This window comes from Carcharodon carcharias, chromosome 14, assembly GCF_017639515.1.
Source record: "Carcharodon carcharias isolate sCarCar2 chromosome 14, sCarCar2.pri, whole genome shotgun sequence".
NCBI lineage: Eukaryota > Metazoa > Chordata > Chondrichthyes > Lamniformes > Lamnidae > Carcharodon > Carcharodon carcharias.
Genome location: NC_054480.1, coordinates 66,944,235 through 66,957,075, shown reverse-complemented (window position 1 = coordinate 66,957,075; position 12,841 = coordinate 66,944,235).

Sequence of the window (12,841 nt, the reverse complement as noted above, 5' to 3'; positions counted from 1 at the left end):
TACAAAGGTGCATTATGTTAACAGTAATTGAACACCCGTGACCCAGAAGTGATGTCAAGGCTTAATTTTTCTAACCCTATCACTATGACTACGACATCCGCAGCAGAGGTAGAGGCAGCCTGCTGACTGTTACACCCTGTTGTCTTTGATGACTTTGATGGTCGTCCTCAAGATGGTCGAGAACTAAAGGGCCCCGGCCTGCTTTAGGTGTCCTGCTATGGAGCAGGTGCAGCCTCCTCGGCCTGTACAGCTGGAGATGATGGTGCCATAGGTAGAGGGGATTGGGATTGGCTGGACTCTCACAGAATCACCTGGATGGATGGCCATGGCGTCTCCAGCTGCTGGTTCCCCTCGCTGAGGATGCCAAGGGCCCCTGTCTGATTCCCTGAGGAGAAGGGGATACTGGAGGGAGGTCAAGGTGCCCGGCCCCCTCTCACTTAGCCACTGATGGATCCCACCAAAGCGTATAGAAATGGAGTGCAGGTCCCAGTGCAAATCCAGCAGGATCTGTCATACCAAGGTCTCCAAGGTGGTTGCCACCCTTTCCATGGCGACCTCGAATCTTGGCCACAACATAGAAAGAACGCGGATTCCTGCATTCTTTGCTCCAGTCTGTTGACTGCCTCTTGCAACTCTACCTGATTTTCAGCTGCCTGTTATTGAATCTTCAACATGTTTATGATGGCCACTTTCAGGGGCTCTTCTTCTAACTCGGACTCTACAAGTACCTGATCTCCAGCAGTTTTCCATGTGCCAGAGGCCTGGGCTGTCGCTGTCTCCAACTGCTGTGGAGACGTGTCAATGAGGTGTTCCCCAGAACGTGACCCCAAAACTATTCTATAACTATGACACTGGGGTGTGTCTCTCTGAGCTGGTGAAGGATGAAGGTGAATGCAATGTTGGGTCTTCTTCTAGAGACTGCTCAGCTTCCTTGTCTGAGGTGACCCTGGGAGTTGGGGTTTATGTTGGGTCTGGAGGTTTGTCTGGGCCTGCTGCTGTCTGTAACAGAGAGAAGATAGATATGGTTCATGAGCAGACTAAATACAACGTGGCATGTCACTCACTGAGAATGTCAGGATGTGATCAACTCATGGATGGCTCAACCGTATCGGCTGACTGGGAGAGGCCAATCTTGCCTTCCCCACTGGAGCAGTCTCTGTCCTCCCCCACCAACCCAGCAGCATCTTCCTCAAATTTGCTCAGCTCCAGGATGTCGCTAATCCCCCCCTCCAGTCTGGGATCTCTCCCTCTTGTGGTGGGCGAGCTTGGCCTGCATGAAGTCAAATGGATGGAATATGAAGAGAAGAGATGGAGGAGAGGTTGGGAAGCATCCATGCCTGCTGTGTGTACTGAGCCCATCCCGGTAAGGGGTGTGGATGGAGTTTGTGCAGCATGGTGGATGAGGATGCTGGTGGTGTTAAAGTGTCCATGGGACAATTAGTGCTGATGTGCCCCCCCCCCCTAATATTGTGTGAGATCCCTGAGCAGTGTAACCCTTTGAGTGCATGATGCCATTATGAGGGTGTGAGATCGGAGTGAGCTGAAAGTTAACTTACCCTGGCGGAGCAGATGAGATTATTCATCCTCTTTCTGCACTGGATTGCATTTCTCGGGCGGGTGCCTGACAAGCTGACTGCCCTCAATATCGTTTCCCAGGCTGGCAAGGTGAGATTGGTGGGCTTCCCGGAGTCATCCCTGGTTAGAGGATGTCCTGGTGTTGCAAGGCACCAATGATAGGGCCTCTGGGGTGTCATTATTAAACTTCGGAGCAGTTTTCTTCCTTGATGCAGGCATCTGGAAACATCTTCATCACAAAGCTGGGCTGGAGAGAGTGAGGGTGGTGTTTAAATATGACACCCGGACCTTTAGGTAATGGCGGGGTGGATGAATGAATTCCGGACTCACCACGTGACTCGGAGAGAAACTTATGCACAATTAATTCATTTCTGAGCAGGAAATCTAGCACAATTTCCAGCCAAGCCGCCCAGCTGGAAACGCACTGCGGAACCCACCTGTCATAGCACTTAGCTTCAATAATGGAAAATTCCGCCCTATCGGATGAGAAATTAAAGGATCTGAGTAATAATTTAATAATTGCCCTATTACTCAGCAACAGTACAGGTAATTATTCCATGATCTCCAGAAACAGATATACCTTACTCCTCTGTACACCATTCCTACAGAATGTGGCACCCACCATGTCAAAGGGAATCAGTTCTTCAGCTCAGGACAAGGCCTATAATAGGCTTCAATAAACAGATGCTTGTAGTTCAAAACTAATCAGAGAAGCCCAGAATGGCTTCCAGATTCTCACATGGGAGTTCATTCAGGGATCCCATGAACTAGCTCAAGAAACTTATTAAGTCACTACAAGAGCAATCATTGGTCATGCTTTTGTGTCTGGCCTTTCAATATGATTTCCTCAAGATGCCTTTGGAGTTTTGAAGGCCAGGAAACTGAACTGTTAATGATAACGGGCCACACTCCCCAGCTTTATTTCTTCCAATGTTGAGATAAATGATATATCTCTCAATGGCACCCATACCAGGTTAAATGTGTAAGTCACAAATTGGAGCTCTAAATACGTCCACAGGTGGTGGTCATTCACGGAGCATATCTCCTGAACTTAGCCCTAGGGGTCATTCTTTCTTTGTGATCTGAGGAAGAGAGTGTTAGCAGACTATTCCATAATGAGGAAGATCACGGCAGAGCACACACTGATCAGGTCCCTGCTTCTGTCTTACCCACTTATTTATTGATTTGTTCACATTTAGTGAATCAGGTGTTTACGGTAATTATTGTTAGAGCTAATTGGCAACTTTTTATGGTCTGAGGAGCATGATGCGATAAACACAAGACTTCTAAATATATAGATGTAAGTTAGTTTGATGTTGTGCAACAGCAGCTATTTAGTTTTCAGTGGTATCTAAAGTACAGTAGAAGGTTTATGAGGCTGTAGAAAATATTTCACTTAATGGGGAAAAAGGGTTAATTTTGTATCAGAGAGAAAATATTGAACGTGGTGTTAAAACAGAGAGCTCCTTGTTAGCAGGGACAATTTACTTGCTGCAAATCCTTTCATTTCCAAATGGGACATGTAGAACTGAATTAGGACAAGTGACTGTTTTTGAATACAAAATGGAACGTTTGCTCTTCTAAATTCTTTGAAGCTCTACAAGGCATTCAATTAGAAAGTGCGGCAGCCTTCAATTCCCAAGTATTAGGGAACTGCCTGGCAGCCCTCATTGCGTGAGACATTGTAGTTTTTTTAATTCATACATGGGATGTGGGTGTTGCTGGCTAGGCCAGCATTGATTACCCATCCCTAATTGTCATTGGTCAGAGGACATTTAAGAGTCAACCACATTGCTGTGGGTCTGGAGTCATGTGTCAGTCAGACCAAATAGGGATGGCAGATTTCCTTCCCCTAAAGACTGTTAGTGAACCAGGTTGGTTTTTACGACAGTCGGCAATCTGAGTTCCAAGTCGTCATCAATCTTTTAATTCCAGATTTTTATTGAATTCAAATTTCACCATCGCTAACACCCTGCTAAAAAGGTTTCGAACCTGGGTTCCCAGAACATTACCCTGGGTCTCTGGAGTACTAGTCCAGTGACAATATCACTATGACACCACCTCCGACTATGCCTGCTGGATGAAAGATAGCTTGGATGCAAAGGGTTCCATTTTATGAGAGAGGGGAAGAGAAACTCTCCAGGTCCAGGTCCACTCCAGCTTCTGCTGCATTATGTGTGGGGAGCAACTTCAAATGAAGAAGACACATTGAATTGAAAGTATTCTAGGCTATCACAAATTTTTGAAAAATTTCATTTTAAATTTGAAAAAGGAAGGCTTGCATTTCAATTGTGCTTTTCATGACACCAGGCGCCTCAAAGTGGTTTACAACCAATGACGTACCTTTTGACTTGTGGTCACTGTTGTGATGTGGGAAACATGGCAGCCAATTTGTACATCAGAAACTCCCATGAACAGCAATGTGATATTGACCAGATAGCCTTTTCTTTTATGTTGATTGAGGCATAAATACCAGGACATCAGGAGTAACTCCCCTTCTCTTCTTCAAAATAGTGCTATGGATTCTTTTACACCCATTGATCGTTGCTACCTATATTGATCAATGCAAAATTAACAGTACAACTTGAGTCTTGTAGGCCCAACCAAACCTCATGGCCCAGGTGTGCAAAACCACTGGAGGATTATTTGAGGTTCATCTCATATGGAGTATAAATTCTTTTGGGCCTCTGGGCACTTTCAAACTAACAAGGAGTTGTTTTAAATTTTTAGAGAGAGTGGATGCTCCATGCCCTGCCTCAGCTCATCTGTTGCTAAAATCCTCGTCCATGGTTTTGTCATCTCTGGACTCAACTGTTCCAAAACTCAGCTGACGAGTTTCTCAACTTCCACCTTCTGTAAACTTCCACTCATCCAAAAATACTACTGCCTGTATTCTAACTCACAGCAGGTTCAATTCCCCAATCACTCCTCTGCTTGCTAATACAAATTGGCTTCCGGTCAAATAACCATCCAAAAACATTCTTGCTTTCAAATCCAACTATGTCCTTGCTCATTCCTACTTCTGTATTCCCCTCTTGACCTACAACTCTCTGACACGTCTGCCTTTCTCCAATTCTGACCTTTTATGCATCACTAACTTTTAATCATTCAAGTGCTGCCAGTCGTGCTTTCAGCTATCTTGACTCCAAGGTCTGAAATTCTCCCATAAACCTTTCTGCCTCTTTACCTCTTTGCTTTAGACTTATCTCTTTGACCAAGCTTTTGATCACCTGTGCTAATGTCAACTTATGTGTTTTAGTTTCCTATTCTGTTTGATAACGATCATGTCAAATAGGGTGAGGTTATCTCCTCTAGCAGTGGGTGTTTTGCTGTGTTAAAGATGCTATGTAAATACAAATTAATGTTGTTATAGGGGTGATCAAAGGAGCATCAAGAATTACAGAGAGGTTCCAGAGTTGGCTTTAACCGCTACAGGAAGGACCTTTGGACCGTAGACCAGGCAGAAAACAGTCATAAAGCCTCAATTCCCCAGGCCAGACCCTGAGCTGCGTACTTGAGAGGTTTTGCAGTCATATGCCAGACCTTACAACCAGCTCTGAGCTCTGGGGGCAGTCCTCCAGCAAGGGTGAGGGGAGTGTGGTATTTGGGCCATGTAAAAGGCTGGGGGTAGGAAATAATGGCTGGTATTTGTGTGTCCTGGCTAACACACAGCTGGTAATGCCAACATCCTTGAAATTCAACTTCTGGGAAAGGAATTGCCTTTGATGAACTCTGCACACAGGGTGTGGTGTTCTTTTTCCCCCGGACAAGAAAGATACAACTTGAGCCAAGTAATGTAACCACTGAGATAAAAACAAAAAAAACCCAAAAAAACTGCGGATGCTGGAAATCCAAAACAAAAACAGAATTACTTGGAAAAACTCAGCAGGTCTGGCAGCATTGGCGGAGAAGAGTTGACGTTTTGAGTCCTCATGACCCTTCAACAGAACTGAGTGAATCCAAGAAAGGGGCGAATTATAAGCTGGTTTAAGGTGTGTGTGGGGGGGGGGTTTGGGTGGGGGGAGAGAAGTGGAGGGGGTTGATGTGGTTGTAGGGACAAACAAGCAGTGATAGAAGCAGATCATCAAAAGATGTCACAGACAACAGAACAAAAGAACACATAGGTGTTAAAGTTGGTGATATTATCTAAACGAATGTGCTAATTAAGAATGGATGGTAGGGCACTCAAGATATAGCTCTAGTGGGGGTGGGGGGGAGCATAAAAGATTTAAAATATTTAAAATTAATCGAAATAGGTGGGAAAAGAAAAATCTATATAATTTATTGGAAAAAACAAAAGGAAGGGGGAAGAAACAGAAAGGGGGTGGGGATGGAGGAGGGAGCTCAAGACCTAAAGTTGTTGAATTCAATATTCAGTCCAGAAGGCTGTAAAGTGCCTAGTCGGAAGATGCGGTGTTGTTCCTCCAGTTTGCGTTGGGCTTCACTGGAACAATGCAGCAAACCAAGGACAGACATGTGGGCAAGAGAGCAGGGTGGAGTGTTAAAATGGCAAGCGACAGGGAGGTTTGGGTCATTCTTGCGGACAGACCGCAGGTGTTCTGCAAAGCGGTCGCCCAGTTTACGTTTGGTCCCTCCAATGTAGAGGAGACCAAATTGGGAACAACGAATGCAGTAGACTAAGTTGGGGGAAATGCAAGTGAAATGCTGCTTCACTTGAAAGGAGTGTTTGGGCCCTTGGACAGTGAGGAGAGAGGAAGTGAAGGGGCAGGTGTTACATCTTTCGCGTGGGCATGGGGTGGTGCCATAGGAGGGGGTTGAGGAGTAGGGGGTGATGGAGGAGTGGACCAGGGTGTCCCGGAGGGAACAATCGCTACGGAATGCTGATAGGGGGGGTGAAGGGAAGATGTGTTTGGTGATGGCATCATGCTGGAGTTGGCGGAAATGGTGGAGGATGATCCTTTGAATGCGGAGTGGTGGGGTGATAAATGAGGACAAGGGGGACCCTATCATGTTTCTGGGAGGGAGGAGAAGGCGTGAGGGCGGATGCGCGGGAGATAGGCCAGACACGGTTGAGGGCCCTGTCAACGACCGTGGGTAGAAAACCTCGGGAGACCGATCATCTCAGCTTGCTCCTGCCCCACAGAACTCATTTCTCGTTATCTTGACTCCCTTCTCTCTCCCCTTGTCCAGTCCCTTCTCACCTACATCCGTGATTCTCTGACAGCTTACGTCACATCAACAATTTCCAGCTCCCTGGCCCCAACCGCTTCCTCTTCACCATGGACGTCCAATCCCTCTACACCTCCATCCCCCACCAGGATGGTCTGAGGGCCCTTAGCTTCTTCCTCGAACAGAGGCCCGAACAATCCCCATCCACCACTACTCTCCTCCGTCTGGCTGAACTTATTCTCACACTGAGCAATTTCTCCTTCAACTCCTCTCACTTCCTCCAAATAAAAGGTGTGGCTATGGGTACCCACATGGGCCCCAGCTATGCCTGTCTCTTTATGGGGTATGTGGAACATTCCTTGTTGCAGTCCTACTCCGGCCCCCTTCCACAACTCTTTCCCCGGTACATCGATGATTACTTCGGTGCTGCTTCATGCTCTCGTCGGGACTTGGAAAAATTTATTAATTTTGCTTCCAATCTCCACCCCTCCATCATTTTCACGTGGTCCATCTCTGACACTTCCCTTCCCTTCCTTGACCTCTCTGTCTCAATCTCTGGTGATAGACTGTCCACCAATATCCATTACAAACCTACCGACCCCCACAGCTACCTCAACTACAGCTCCTCACACCCCGCTTCCTGTAAGGACTCCATCCCATTCTCTCAGTTCCTTCGCCTCCGTCGCATCTGTTCCGATGATGGTACCTTCTAAAACAGTTCCTCTGACATGTCCTCCTTCTTCCTTAACCGAGATTTTCCACCCACGGTCGTTGACAGGGCCCTCAACAGTGTCTGGCCCATCTCCCGCGCATCCGCCCTCACGCCTTCTCCTCCCTCCCAGAAACATGATAGGGACCCCTTGTCCTCACTTATCACCCCACAAGCCTCCACATTCAAAGGATCATCCTCCACCATTTCCGCCAACTCCAGCATGATGCCATCACCAAACACATCTTCCCTTCACCCCCCCTATCGGCATTCCGTAGGGATCGTTCCCTCCGGAACACCCTGGTCCACTCCTCCATCACCCCCTACTCCTCAACCCCCTCCTATGGCACCACCCCATGCCCACGCAAAAGATGTAACACCTGCCCCTTCACTTCCTCTCTCCTCACCGTCCAAGGGCCCAAACACTCCTTTCAAGTGAAGCAGCATTTCACTTGCATTTCCCCCAACTTAGTCTACTGCATTTGTTGCTTCCAATGTGGTCTCCTCTACATTGGAGGGACCAAACGTAAACTGGACGACAGCTTTGCAGAACACCTGCGGTCTGTCCGCAAGAATGACCCAAACCTCCCTGTCGCTTGCCATTTTAACACTCCACCCTGCTCTCTTGCCCACATGTCTGTCCTTGGCTTGCTGCATTGTTCCAGTGAAGCCCAACGCAAACTGGAGGAACAACACCGCATCTTCCGACTAGGCACTTCACAGCCTTCTGGACTGAATATTGAATTCAACAACTTTAGGTCTTGAGCTCCCTCCTCCATCCCCACCCCCTTTCTGTTTCTTCCCCCTTCCTTTTGTTTTTTCCAATAAATTATATAGATTTTTCTTTTCCCACCTATTTCCATTATTTTTAAATATTTTTAAATCTTTTATGCTCCCCCCCACCCCCACTAGAGCTATACCTTGAGTGCCCTACCATCCATACTGAATTAGCACATTCGTTTAGATAATATCACCAACTTTAACACCTATGTGTTCCTTTTTTCTGTTGTCTGTGACATCTTTTGATGATCTGCTTCTATCACTGCTTCTTTGTCCCTACAACCACATCAACCCCCTCCACTTCTCTCCCCCCACCCAAACCACGCCCCCCCCACACACGTTAAACCAGATTATATTTCACCCCTTTCTTGGATTCACTCAGTTCTGTCGAAGGGTCATGAGGACTCGAAACGTCAACTCTTTTCTTCTCCGCCGATGCTGCCAGACCTGCTGAGTTTTTCCAGGTAATTCTGTTTTGGTCATGTAACCACTAACTGCGGGGCTAGGAATCAGTTGCTGGCCTCAGACTGGGAACTGGCAGGTAATTGCAGCTTGCGATTTACAAAGGAATGTCAGTACAAAGAAAGACCAACCTTTTTTTTTAAACCAAAAGGAAATCAGAGTCTGAGTCATTGAAGCAAAACAAGCTGAATACACTAACAGTGTGAGCGTGAATGCCTTGCTAATGCTCCTCTATAAGTAAATTGATTAGTTTGTTCTGCCAGAATACCCCAGCAAAGATTAGGCAGCAATCATGTAAGTGAAATAACACAGCAAAACTATTTCAATTGGATAAAAATCGTTGGAGAGATTAGCAGAATCCGAAGACATCAAAAATGATGAGCTGAAGACTCTTCTGAGATTGTTTATAGAGTCTTTCAGCTGATTAATAATTAGCCATAATTCTATGGATGGCTACCCTATTCATAATTGCACAATTCTTTACTGGGGTTTAAAGTAACTGAAATTAAATCTGAATGCCATTTTTATGTCACTGGTTTATTTCAAAGTTTCATTAAAGGAGCGCTATCTTCCTGGTTGACAAATTATATTAACTCTTAATGTAAAAAGTGAACAGGTTTGCATCACTGTAAATCCCTCAGATCTTTTGATCAGCACTGTACACTGCCTTCATCATAGAGACATAGAAAATAGGAGCAGGAGTAGGCCATTCGGCCCTTCGAGCCTGCTCCGCCATTCATTATGATCATGGCTGATCATCCAACTCAATAGCCTGCTCCCGCTTTCTCCCAATATCCTTTGACCCCCTTCGCCCCAAGAGCTATATCTGTTGAAACATAGCTATATCATGGATCATCATGGGTAAGAACTACTCTGGTCATTATGTGTACGCTATTGTAAACACATACATGAACTATATCTTTGTTGATATTTCTACCCCAGTCATAAGCACTCTTTTAGAACTGGTGCATAGGTTCACTATAACTAAGTAACATTGGAAACTTTCATAAGGTTATTGGTATGTCTTTGCCCCAAAGGAATTCTTAACCCATAGTTTCATCTCCCAATGAGATGAAAAGCTTTATTCTACTCAGCCACAATACACACACCCATACACGCACACACTTCACTTCTTTTTCCCTCTGTTGCTTTCCTCCATCCATAATCCATCCTATTCCTGGTGGACCAATATATTCCACGATGGTTACTTCTATAAGGCCAATTCAATGTGGTTCAGGTTAGCTAGGGGAGTTATGTGCATTATTGGGTGGGATAAATCTTTTACCTGTGTTTGTATCTTTTCCTTGATGTGCCTTTAATTGTATGCTGCTACAGGGTCTTCCATCAATCACCTTAGCCAAACCTATCAAAAACTAGACCATTGGAAAATGGTGCAGTTCAAAAACTATTCAAAGCTGGGATCGGAACCCAGATCACCAGCAAAGGGAGAAATCTAATGTATGTTCATTTGGCCTGATAACTTGACATTGTAAGCATGCAAAGCCAATTAATAGTAATCGAGGGTGAAATTCTCTGGTCCTGCCTTTAGCAGGTTTCGTGGCGGTTGGGAGCGGAAAATTCGGAGACAGGCCAAAAATCAAGTTTCCGCCGACAGGAAATCAGTTCGGAATTTTCTCCTCAGCGCTTTCATGGCTGGCTGATGGTTTCCCTCTGATCCAGGGCAGAAACACCATTTGCATGCATTATCATGTCATGGATGCTCATTAAAAATGCAGCTCGCTGGGATCATGTTGCCCCCCCCCCCAATCTAGCGTCACATCAGTGGGAAATTAGACCAGCCTGAATCATGTTTGGAAATGAGTGGCATGCAGCTGTCCACCCTCACTTCGCTCGTGAGTTCGCGGTGAATGCAACATTCAAAGCCTACCTGCAGCAGCACCGCTTCGGGTACTCACCAAGAACAGTGAGGTGCCACACTGGTGGGGGTGCAGGGTTGTTCTGCTCACTGGTTTCCAACAAACTCCGGGAGGGTGCGTTCAGGCAGGGGTGCACTCAGAAACAGAGACCAGTATCACAACCGGAGCGGGGGTGGAAGGATTATGGAGCCATGAAAGTCATAGGGCTATGGTTGGGTTGGAGAAGGGGGTAAGAGGACAGTAACATGGATGACAATGGAGTATTCTGGAATTGGCAGGGGGACCACGATGTCAGGCAGAGGGGAGACCGAAGGTGTGGAAACTGGAGCCCGACATGGAAGACTAGAATGTAGACAGAGAAGGGGATGGATGGGAATCGAACTGTACAAATGGGAGGGGATGGATGCATGCTGCAGAATGCGTGGTGGGGTTGAGTTAATGTGGCACAAGAGGGATGGGTTGTACATAGATTCATGGAGGTGGGGGAGGGGAAAGGTTTGCACATGAAGGACGGGTTGCAGAGAGGCTCTTGGTGGGGAAGGGAGACTGTGTTGTCATCAGTAAAAAAGGAACAGGAAAGCTGATTGAAAGAATCATAGTCCCTGGTCTGGGGCTAAGAGGTTGGGGTGAGAGATTAAATGCAGTCCTGGGTTTTTTGGACCTCACAGTCAGGGTGAGAGATTAAAGGCAGTCCTGGGGTTTTGTGGACCTCACAGTCAGGGTGAAAGATTAAAGGCAGTCCTGGGGTTTTGTGGACCTCACAGTCAGGGTGAGAGATTAAAGGCAGTTCAGGGGTTTTGTGGACCTCACAGTCAGGGTGAAAGATTAGAGGCAGTCCTGGGGTTTTGCGGGCCATGCTACAGGGCCATGCATGGCATACACATCATAGTCCTGCTCTAGGGAGGGATAAGGCCTGTGTGCTCATTTGGGGTAAGGCACAGCTTGGTGTGCAGGATGTAGTCAAGGTCTTACCGAAGGTGGTCATGGGCTTGTCTGGGCTACAGGTGGGATGGCCATGGTTAGGGGAGGCATCTGCAGCCTGTAAATAGGCAAAATGTAGTGCAGAGGGGTATATTCTAAGGTCTTCTGGAGGGTTCTCCCCTGCATGTGACAGTGCACACAGCCTCAAGATAGGGAGGGGTGAGGTCCACATGGGGCATGGAGACATCAACAGTTTGATGGGTTCAGTGGGGAGGGCTGGAATGTACACCAAAATGACAATGGGATCCAGGGTTACTGACAGAGGTTGAAGAATAACCAGAGGAAGCTCCATCTGCACATCGTGGGGTTCCAGAAAGATTAGAGGGACCGATAGCTGACGGGGGGAGGGTCAAAGCTGGTCTCAAAACAAAAAATGCAGCACCACCATCTTGAAAGCCTGGAGTCGTTGTGCAGTTTGAAATCGAAACTGGAAAGGAATCGGAATGGGAGGGGTCTGAGACAGCGTGGGAGGAGCCCAGGGTGGGCTCAGCGGCCCTTTCAGGGGACACACTCAAACTGTCTAGAGTCACAGCATTAAAATGGAGTCAGAGCCGGGGGATAAGAGGAAGACTTCCTTGAAAAGGTGCAATTGGAGCCTCTGCATTCTGGTATGCTTTAACAAGAAACTGCAGGAAGCATTGGCTTCACAATACAATCGCTCCATTTGAGCTTAAACAGAGAGGAATGTGAGAATGGAAAATGCAGGCAAGCATTAAGAAAGCACAGCTGCTGCATATCTGCCAGGTCATCAATGAAAGTCTCTAATGTGCTTTCTCCAATTGGCATGGATCATGGGCCAAAGGACATGCAGCCATTACTGAAGTGCAAGTTGAGCTTGATCATAATACCAGATCAGAGATTGCAGGAGTGCCTTTGGGAAGGTGGCACATTTCATGAATGTGTCCAAACCTCTGCCAACCTCTGGGATTGAAAGGTCAAGTGTGAGAGTCAGGCATCTTAGTCACCTAGGCCTGTGAGTTTGTGCCTCAGCTGCAAGGCTGTATCAGTGAAAAGCTAGTAGTGCAGACACAGAGCTGGGACATGACAATGGTTTTCTGCTTGCGAGTGGGAGGTCTACTAAATTTTCCCAGTGTTCATTAATCTGTTGCATCTATCAGTCCACAGTGGGAAGCAGGATTGAATAATGGACCCGGGCCAGCCTGCAGCTGCAGGCCCAGCCAGACCAGCAGAGCCAAAGTAAGCCCCAGCCCCGGCCTGAGGCCCAGCCTGAAGTCCGTGGTCCAGAGGAGCCCGAGCAAGAACCAGGGGGTGAGGAGGTTAGACCCATCGCACAGACGCGACCACACGACCAAGGGTCTGCCAGAGA